The sequence below is a fragment of the Cicer arietinum genome, chromosome 1 (assembly GCF_000331145.2).
Source record: "Cicer arietinum cultivar CDC Frontier isolate Library 1 chromosome 1, Cicar.CDCFrontier_v2.0, whole genome shotgun sequence".
Lineage (NCBI taxonomy): Eukaryota > Viridiplantae > Streptophyta > Magnoliopsida > Fabales > Fabaceae > Cicer > Cicer arietinum.
The window spans coordinates 18,456,504-18,468,516 of record NC_021160.2 but is presented as its reverse complement, the minus strand read 5'-3'; positions in this window follow the sequence as shown (position 1 = coordinate 18,468,516).

Genomic DNA, 12,013 nt, shown 5'->3' with positions numbered 1-12,013 from the left:
TATATATATATATATATATATAAACATATATTAATATTAAATGAATACAGGTTGATCCAATTAATAAGGATTCAACTCAAATTTCACAATTAAGAATCTGAGATTGAATTCTATTATCAACATAATAATTTTATTGGTAGATAATACGTAAATATTTCTAGCACTTTTTTAGGCTTGAAATTTTTTTCTGACTCTAGTGAAGCGTGAGATTCAATTCACCTAAATTTAATGTTAACAAACCATCATAGTCCAACATTATATGCAAAAAGGTTGAACAAAGTTAGGAGGTAAAAGCATCATTCTCATGATTCTGTAGGCATTATATAAGGAAAGTGGAAGAAAAGAAAGCATCTTCAATCGGTAGTGAAACAATTTGATAATAATAACAAAAGCAACATTGGACACATTACAACCTAGGAAGAAAATAGATGCGTGTCACTTCATATGTTGCGTGTCACTTGCACAAAATCCTTACTTTTGATATGAAACAATATACTAATCTTTTGTAACCATGTGCTTCCCACTCTATAAATACAAACACACAACACTGAAACTTATAGCTCAAGTATTTGTTTCTATATCCTTCAAACACGTAGGAGCTATTGAAGTGTGTTAGTGACTTATTGTTTAGACTCAATATGGGTGCAAAAAAATCATCTTCTAACTCATTTATAAGCTTATTCAAATCTTGTTTTTCAAGTAAAATGAGATATGAGCAATTGGAAGGTAGTGGCAGAGGAGGAAGGATATTTACAAGTGATGAAGATATAGGATGTTGGGTTGGTGAGCCAGATATTGATAGGAAAGCATCTGATTTCATTGCCAAATACTATGCTTCTCGAGTCACTAACTCTCAAAGCCAATATGCATCTTAAAATTGGCTTTAATTGCTTTTTAATTCCATTTTTTTCAAGGAAATGTTAGCTTAAATAATATGGCCATCAATAATGTAATCCGTTTAATCTATATATGACTTATTGGTTGTTATATTTCAAATTTATTTTGCATTTTCTAGTAGTGATTATATAGTAGTAGCACACCTTAGTGAAATATGAAATAATATGACATTTGACACCGAAATCTAAGTTTAAAATTTAACTTGAAATTTTTGTATCAGAACTTATTTAATCAAATTTCAGTTATTTTTCCTTAAGAATTGGAATTTCAATTAATGCAAAGATTTCATGTCAAAATTAGTAAACAAAATTTCAGTTACACAATGAAATAGTTGTTTGAGTAAGATAGACCAAAGGTCACACATGAAGGAACGAAGTCAGTTAAAGATGAAGATGAAGATGAAGTTTTTGTTTGATAATAATAGATCTATTATGAAAATTTTAGCTGTCAATGATTGATGGTTGATCGAGTCACTCGACATATGCCAAGAAATGATTGTCACACAAATATTTGAAGAGAGAATATTATATCAACAAAAAGTGAGATGGATACTAGTTGAAACAAAAACAAAAAGCATCGATGTTTTGTTCTAGATGGTGCAAACCCGGATGAATATCACTATACAAAATATCAAGGCTGAGTTCCAATTCAAGCACCAATATTATTAGTTTTGTATTAGTTAGTTTTATTAGGGTTTTATTTTTGGATTGTTGTAGTTATTTTTTTATAGTCTTCAGACTTTTTTGTTCATCTATGTTATAGAGCTATTATTATAAATAAGCCCATGTTATATTCATTTCTCAATTAATAAATAATGTATATTTAGTAAAATAATATCTACTATGGTATCAGAAGTTTCTTTTTCTTCTTTTCTTCTACTTTCAAATTCAATTTTGTCAAAACCCTAAAATTCTAAATAAATAAAAACAACGACCTAATCGTTCTTTCTTTTCTCGTTCTTGCTATTATTTTCCTTTCATTCACCTAACTCTTAAATGGCTGATTTTTTTTTATTCATCCTCAATCCCAAAACTATTTCTCAAGATGAATCACATTCAACATCGATGTATTATTTTCATCCTGGCAAAAATTCGGGTGCGTTGCTCATAAATCAAACTTTACAAGAGTCGAATTATTACAACTGGAACCTTTTGATGAAACGTGTGTGTTGATCTCCAATAACAAAGTTAAATTCATCAACGAAAAGTTATCAATGCTGGCATAAAACAATGCATTATTTGATGTTTGGATTACTCGTACTATATCTCCTTCTATTGCTCAAAGTACTATACACATTGAGAATTTAAAAAGTTTATGGGATCATCTAAAAAATCAATTTTTTTAAAGGAGACCATTTTTTCGTTTTTCTAGTCTTCTTCAAGATTTACACTCTATTAAATAGGATGATAAATCAATCTCTGATTTCTTTACTAAATGGAGTATTCTTCGGGAGGAGTTAGAGATTTTAAGACCCATCACCGATTGTTCTTACTCTAATTCTTCTGAGTGAAGTTTACAAAAATTAGTTTTAGGTTATCTTCCTCTAAAGCCCTCACCTGTTTTTTAAAGGGTCTCATTGATAATTTTAATACGGTAAAAATTCATATTCTGATGATAGATCCTCTTTCTGGTATAACCACAACATTTTCTTGAATTTTACAACAAGAACGATGATGACTCTTCATCAAATGCATATTTTTCCCATTGTTTTAGTCTTATTTATCCCCAATCATCAGTTAAATTAAGGATTTATTTAATACATTTTGTTGATTTTTGTTCTTTGAGTTAATAAATTTTTTTTGTTTTTTATTTCGTTGATTAAGTAGGAATTTGTCGTAATTTTACATTGCGTTTTGTTTTAGTGCAGTGCTGAATTTTGGTGAAAAATCAACATGACATATGTGGAGTATTTCAGCCATATCTGGAGTTCTAGATGTCCAATTAGTGTCATTCCAAGTGCTAATGAAAGATAAGATTCATATCTACAACTTTCATGAAGACCCCGAGACCAAATTCATACGCAAAAGATGAGCAAAATGCAAAATACATCAAACAACAGATGAAATGCGCCTGGAGCGCGTCCTGGAGCGCTTGGAGCGCATTTCTCAGGATTGGACTCTGCCAACGTGCGCCTGGAGCGCGTTTTTCCGCGCCTGGGGCCCGCGACGCGCACCAGCAACCATAAAAACGCAGATTTTTACTGTTTTAGGGATCTTTTTGACTCTAGGGAACTTGGGAGACTTGTGCCCTAGCATAGAAACTCAAAGACGACCGTTTCTAACGCGATTGAAACAGTTTTATCAAGAATCATCCATGAATCATTCTTGTAATTCTTCTTTAACCCTTATCTTTTGTATCTCTGTCATGAGTAACTAAACCCTATTTGTTAGGGATGAGTGTAACCAGATGAAACCCTTATTTTTCTGATTTGATTTCTAGTTATATGAATGAGTTTATTGAATTGTTTTTCTCATCTCTGTGCTTAATGCTTTTTATTGCTTGATCAACATTAAAATGTTCTACGATTTGTATTTTGAAACGGAAGTGGACTTTACGAATGCTTGAGATGAGAAATTCATGAATTTGTAGTCTAGGGATAGATGCAGGTCATGAAACCAATTAAATTAGTTGCAAAGCAATAATTTACAAGAGAATTTCTATACGGTAATGCTTAATTCTAATCTTAAATCTACTAAGGAATTAGGGGTTACTTTGGAATTAAAGGTTCTGTCACTAAGACATTAGGGCAAGAATAATAAAGAGAATTCGGTAATAATTCAATAAAGGAATTCAGTAACTAGGATCAAATTAGACACCAAGGTTGGATTCGAAGTGAAACTCATCCCTGACATTTTTCTCATTATAAAAGATCAATTTTATTATTGTTGTTAATTTCAAACATTATTTCAATCAACTTGGGAACCTTTTTGTTCAATTCTAGTAATCAAATATAATTCAATAGTAAAACGCAATCCTTGAGTTCGACACTCGGTACTACCGTTTTATTATTACTTGCAACGATTCAGTACACTTGCTGAAACACAATCGCTATTACCGAATTCTCTTTATTATTCTTGCCCTAATGTCTTAGTGACAGAACCTTTAATTCCAAAGTAACCCCTAATTCCTTAGTGGATTTAAGATTAGAATTAAGCATTACCGTATAGAAATTCTCTTGTAAATTATTGCTTTGCAACTAATTTAATTGGTTTCATGACCTGCATCTATCCCTAGACTACAAATTCATGAATTTCTCATCTCAAGCATTCGTAAAGTCCACTTCCGTTTCAAAATACAAATCGTAGAACATTTTAATGTTGATCAAGCAATAAAAAGCATTAAGCACAGAGATGAGAAAAACAATTCAATAAACTCATTCATATAACTAGAAATCAAATCAGAAAAATAAGGGTTTCATCTGGTTACACTCATCCCTAACAAATAGGGTTTAGTTACTCATGACAGAGATACAAAAGATAAGGATTAAAGAAGAATTACAAGAATGATTCATGGATGATTCTTGATAAAACTGCTTCAATGGCGTTAGAAACGACCGTCTTTGAGTTTCTATGCTAGGGCACAAGTCTCCCAAGTTCCCCAGAGTCAAAAAAAGATCATAAAACAGTAAAAATCCCTGTTTTTATGGTTGCTGGTGAGAAGAAGATAAGCAAGAGGAAAAGACGAACGAGGAAAAGACGTACGAGAAAAAGAAAAAAGAAGAGATTGATAAAGTTCGAGATTCAATCTATGCCTTGTTCATCAATGTCCAATTGAAAATGACATGGATACAACATCTTTTATTTCTTAAGTTCATGGAATTTCTACCAAACAAAAAGAAAAAGAAGGATGATGTGTTCTTCCTGTCATATATGCCACCTTGACAGTAGTTGAGACGTCAAGCTCAAGACACTAAACGAGCGCTTATTGGGAGGCAACCCAATTTTATATCCTTTACACCGTATTTATTTATTACATTTCAGATTTATTTTACTCCATTTAGTTCCAATTTTAGTCTCTAATTTCTAGTTCTCTTAGTTTTGATGTTTGGTATAAGCAAGGAATCAAAAAGATGCATTGAGAAGCGATTGTACAGCTCCAAATGACAGAACGCGCGCCCAAGCGCGCCTAAAACACTTTTTCCAGACACTAGGAGGCTGATCTATTTGCACCTCACCAGTATACTGGCGACCATAGTGGAACAAAAGCGGATGATCTAAACGAGAATCCTTGAACTACTAAACTGAGAGAAGTCTTCTTTCCTTTTTTTCTTTCTGTTGTTTGTCCTGTTTCCTTTTATTGGTCCTTCTGTTGATGCCAAGGTTCTAATGAACTCTTCCAACAATGGTACTTCTAACGCTAATCCTAGAAATGGTTCAGGACGTGGTAAGGGTCACGGATCTGGTGGGGGTAGAGGCGGAGGTCCTCAATGATAATATACTTTTTGCAATAGGCTATGACACATTTTTATCATTGCTATTTTAAACACAGTTTTCCACCTAGATATTCTTTTGGATACAAGAATACCAAATATATTAATTCTTCAATCACTGATGATGATTCTAAGACTACTCCTAAAGATCATAGTTATCCTAAATCGAATCCATCTGATGATAATGTCTTTCAATGCATTGTTGACCAAATTAATCAACTCAAATTTACTTCAACTATCTGATTTCTCTTCAGGAAATCAATCCAAACTTACAAATCAAAATTTTCAAATTGTGGGAGTTTTCTCTAATCAACAGAATTCTGTTTTAGATAATATCTCTCCAAACTATTGGATTCTTGACATTGGTGCTACTTACCATGTCACTTGTAATTCCAAAAAAATTATTATTTTTCATGAAATTAAATCAATTCATGTTACATTGCCAAATAGAAATATTGTTATGACTACACAATCAAGAAATGTATATTTTTACAAATGAGTTAAAAAAAATCAATTTTTTATTGATTTTAGAATGTCATATGCTACTTTTGATCTCTAACATCTTAGATTAGGACACCCTTCTAATAATGTTCTTACTCATATTTGTAAACATTTTTCATATGTGAGTTACAAATAAAATAAAATTTGTGACTATTGCTATCTTGCCAAACAATCTAGATTACCCTTTCGAGCTAGTAATGCTATATATGATAACATTTTTGATTTGATTCATATCAATATTTGGGGACCCTTGTCCCATTCTTTTATTCATGGTCATAAAAAATTTATAACTATTATTGATGATTGTATTAGACACACTTGGATTTATCTTATGAAAGCTAAATTTGAAACTCGAAAGTTAATGCATGATTTTGTTGTTTTAATTAAAAACTAGTTTGATAAAGTTATCAAAGTTATTAGGACTGATAATGGTGTTGAATTCTTGTATCCTGAATTTTATGAAAATTTTGAAATTCTACATCAAACATCAAGTGTTGAAACTCCACAATAAAAGTATGTTGTGGAAAGAAAACATAGACATATTTTAAATGTTACTAGATTCTTCCTTTTTCATGCTAATCTTCCACACAAAAATTGGTCTTTTTTCTATCAAACATGTCATTTATCTCATTAGTAGATTACCATCATCATCCATTTATCTTCTGAGTTGTTATATAAACACCTCCCTAATCTTAATAAATTGAAAGTCTTTGGATCTCTTTTCATTGTTTCTACTTTGCAACAACATAGGAATAAATTAGATCCTACATCTAGAAAATTATTTCTTGGATATAAATTTGGCACTAAAGGCTTTATTTGTTATGTTTTACATACTAGGGAAATTATGGTTTCTAGACATGTTATTTTTCATGAAAATATTTTTCCATACTTATCTAGTAATCATTCTTCTAAAGTGATATGTACTCTTGCGATGATTTGGGCACATTTAATTTCCTTCTTGAACCTATATAACTAGATTATGTCAATAGTAAAAATAGTCATTCTAATTTGAATGATATTAATGTCTTGCATACTTGTGATGAAAATAATTATGTACATGAAGAACCTTGTATACAACCTAGTATTCGCAAATCAACAAGGCCAAGAAATCCTCCTGTTTATCTTTAGGACTTGCATTGCAATCTTTTAAACACTTCAGGTATTGATACTAACTCTACAATTGATTATGTTTTATATCATTTATCTTCTGTTTTGTCTTATAAATTTTTTTCTTCTACTCTTTTAAAATACATTCATGCCATGACTAGTGTGGTTGAACCCCAAACTTATGATGAAGCCATTAAATCTAAGGATTGAGTCATTGCTATGCAACATGAAATGACATCTTTAGAATCTAATAACACTTGAGAATTAGTTGATTTGCCTAAAGATAAACACGTCATAGGATGTAGGTGGGTATTTAAGATTAAGCATAGTGTTGATGGTACTATTGAAAGCTACAAGGCTAGACTTGTTGCCAAAGGTTTTACTCAATTAGAAGGTGTTGATTTTTGGGATACCATTTCACCTGTGGTCAAATTAACTATTGTTAGATTACTTTTTGTTTTGGCTGCCACTAATAATTGGTTTTTAAAATAGTTAGATATTAGTTACGCTTTTCTTCACATTGACCTTCATGAGGAAGTTTATATGAAACTTCCTCTTGGTTACTTGTTGTATGGTTTAACACAAGCGAGTCGACAAGGGTTTTCTAAATTGTCTTTTGGCTTGTATCATTTGGTTTTCAATATTCAAAACATGATCATTCCTTAATCATTATCAGATGTCTCATTTTGTCTTGTATCATTTGCTAAATTATTTTACTGTTTTGTTGGTTTACATAGATGATATTATTGTTGCAGGTAATTCCAAATTGGAGATCAATATGATTAAAACTTTTTTAAATTCTTCTTTCAGATTAGAGACCTTGGGGCATCAATTTCTTTCTTGGATTGGAGATATCTCGTTCAAAGGAAGGAATTCACAAATGTTAACATAAATATGCTCTCGATAGCTTATCAGAAGCTAGATTATTAGGCACTAAACCTTGCAATACACCTATGATGTAGGATTGTAAATATCTATACAACTCAAAGGCACAACCTCATAACCAAACCTCTTTTAGATGAATTATTAGACATCTTATCTATTTGACCAACACACGACCTGATATCACTTTCGTGGTGCAACAACTTAGCCAACTTATGCAATCACCGACTAAAGACCTTTACATGAAAACCATGAGGATCATCAAATAAATAAAAATTGCACCAACATAAGGATTATTTTACTCATTAGCATCTAGACTTCCACTGCGAGCATTTAGCGATTTTGATTGGGCATCAATGATTTCTTGGAGGTCATTGATTTCTTAGAGGTCTAAGAAACAAAACATTGTATCTCGGTCATCTTTAGAAGTGGAGTATAGAGCATTAGCTCAGCAACTTGTGAAATTCAATGGATAATATTTCTTTTGCAAGAACTAAACATGAATTTTCCTGCCCTTACAACTCTTTATTATAATAATCAATTAGCTAGTAACATTGCATCAAATCCAACATTCCCTAAGAGACAAAAACATATAGAAATTGATTGTCACATTGTTTGTGACAAACTACAAACTAGATTGTTCAAACTCTTGCTCATCTCTTCTTCAAATATGTTGGCAGATTTCTTTACTAAGTCACTTGAACCTGTAATATTCAGTTTAATTTTTAACAAGCTGAGAATCTTAACAAACATTCTACATCTTGAAGGGGAATGTTAGTTTTATTAGGCATTTGTTCTTAGGTTGTTATAGCTATTTTGTTGGTAGCCTTTCAGACTTTTTGTTCTTTTCTATTAAGAGCTACTATTATAAATAGACTCATGTTGTATTTATTTCTCAGTTGATAAATTATGTATATTTAGTAAAATAATATTCATTAAGTACTGCTATCCTCGTTGTAGGTTTTGGACACAAAAATGTTTCTGACAACTCTTTGGAAAGTGTACAAAACCGCTCAAGTAATAATAATAAGCACTTTTGTTTATAATATCGAACAAATATAAAATTAAATATAGAAAATTCAATAAGAGAAAAATGATTAGAGAATTCTAATCACCTTCTTTTCACTAGCAAATTATTGATTTACTATTTTAACAATATAATCTATTTGATTACGTCAAATTAACAAACTAGACTAAGACTAATATTTGGCTCAAAACCCCTTTTTAATAACAATTAACTCTAATTTCTTAGGTGATCATGTTTGTTATTCAAAACATGTATGAATGTTAATTTATTAAATAAATGTTAATACTTTATATTCCTATAACAATATTGAAACATGAACATATATTTTTGTTTTGGTTATTATAACCTATTTTTCAATAACAAAATAATTCCTAGACTCAATTTTATGGTGATCTAACACAAAAAATCATTAAGAACAAAAATATATGAATAATCAAAGACGTTGTAATTATATAATTAACATACAAAAACCAAAGTTACATAGATTCAAGAAGATTCATTTAATTCCTAATCAATGAGTAAATTAGCTACTCATAGAGTTTGATAAAAAAAAATACATAGAAAGAAGAAAATCACACATAAAGGTTGCACAAGATCTCATTTAAGTTGTAGCTACCTCATCCATTGCCTCCAAATTCAGAATCTAAATAAATAATGATTTTTAACTTAAATAGATGTTTGGAAATATGTACCAACGCATTGTAGAGGGTATGGGAGCAATGCACTAGCTCAGAATTGAATGAGGTGCATCCATGTTGCGCAATGCGCTGAGAGACCTTTCTATTGCATTTAGAAATAGAGAGTTGTGTCAGGATGTGCATTGCATCGCAGTGATTGGCACAATGTGCCCCTACCGTTTCAGCTTGTTGCACTCATAGCTCCAATAAAAGGTAATTTTACACTCAAGGAGTCATTTTAAGTCTGAAAGTATAATTATGTAACTCCTTGATTGTCCTTTCCTCAATATAATTGACCTTCAACAACAAAATAAGAAAAAAATATTATGAGAATTTGTCTGACTAAAAATGATTAGTAGCAAAATATTCAAAATGATCCAAGAAGATTTAAATTAGTTTTCCTTATTAATTTGACTATAAAACTAAATAAAATAAATGAAACTTTAAATAAAACTAATACTCATGTTTAACTTGAAACTTAAAATAAAACTAATACTCGTCCTCTTGGGGTTAGTGATCTAGAACTTCTCTTTCACACCCATGTTTAATTTGGATTTCAATTGGTCATTCTTGATATTTAAGATAGTGATATTGAGCGTCTTCTTCATCATCTTCTATTCATTTCATATTGTTATTTATTTTAACTATTATCCGAAACATTTTTAGGGTTCGTTTGATGGACATGATAAGAGATAACAAATGAATAATTTATCATATTATGTTTGAATTCAGTGTTTGATGAACCAACATGATATGATAAATTAATCCAGAATTAAATTATATTATGTCTCTCTAGTTGAAATTTTTATCCTAAATATGAGTTGGATTAGAAACCAGCGGGATATGATAAAAAATATAGTTTACTCAATTACTCTTGTAAAATATAATTTAAAATATAAATTGAAATATAATATAATATAATATAATATAATATAATATAATATAATATAATATAATATAATATAATATAATATAATATAATATAATATAATATAATATAATATAATATAATATAATATAATATAATATAATATAATATAATATAATATAATATAATATAATATAATATAATATAATATAATATAATATAATATAATATAATATAATATAATATAATATAATATAATATAATATAATATAATATAATATAATATAATATAATATAATATAATATAATATAATATAATATAATATAATATAATATAATATAATATAATATAATATAATATAATATAAATATAAATATAAATATAAAAACAATTTATAAAATATAATCTAGAATATAAAAATGTAAATCTAATCAAATAGAAAAATAATTAATAGAATTTGATATTAAACATAAAATTGAAATATTATTAATTAATTTATAAAATGTTTATGATTTTACACAAAGATAGTTTTCTCTTTTTATATAATTTAATAAATTAGTATTCACAATTATAAAAATATTAAAGTTAATTGAATTTTTAACATAAATATAATTTGTTTACAAGGTATTCTTGCCATTTACATATAATATATATCATATCTTTATTTACATTCTAACGAATAAAATATAATTATTTGGTTACTTATGATCTTGTTTTTAAAATTTAAATTTTTTATTTAGTAGTGTCAATGGATAGTTTTAATATAAAATTATTTTATTACTTATTTAATTTTATTTTGTTAATTTATAATATTTAAAATATAATAAATTAATTTAAACAAAACTAATATGTAATTGTTCACAATGGTGATTTTGTTATTTACATATAATATATATTATATTATATATTGATGAGATGTGTATCAAATACATCACAAAATAAAATGTTATCATGTGTGTATCAAACACATGATATGATAATATTTATCATGTCACTATCCTATCATATATTATCTTTTCCTGATACAACTTTATATCATATCATGTCTCTTTCTATCCTGCACATCAAACAGACCATTAGTCTTTTGTGATACTTGAGTCACAAGTCATTCTTTAACCTTTGTTTACTGACTCACCAAACCATCTACAGTGAATCTTATCATACTTGAGCCTCTTCTTCTTCTAAGATAATTGATTCATCATGTATCTTAGATATTTCTTTTAGTTTCTAAACATTTTTTACTTATATTTTTTATTTCATGCATAATCATTGTGTTAGATATCTTCTTACTCAAAACATAAGATCGATGTTAAAATCTTTTTGTAGAAAGATGATCAAAGAAACATATAATGTTATTTGAAATCATAGAGTCCATCAATTATGTCATGGAGAGATAAGAAAATGTGTATTTAGATATCTTCTTGAAATCATTCTTATATCATATAAGAGGGTTAGGTTATTGTTAAAGTTGTTACTATATATTACCAACAATCGTTCAGTAATATTTGTAACGACTTAACTGTCTATATAAGTAGAATTAAAATAGTTGTTCCAAAATTAGGCAATAGAAGACTTTAACCATGTAATTTGGATAACAAGTTGGGTAGGGTATGGGTGTTGGCAA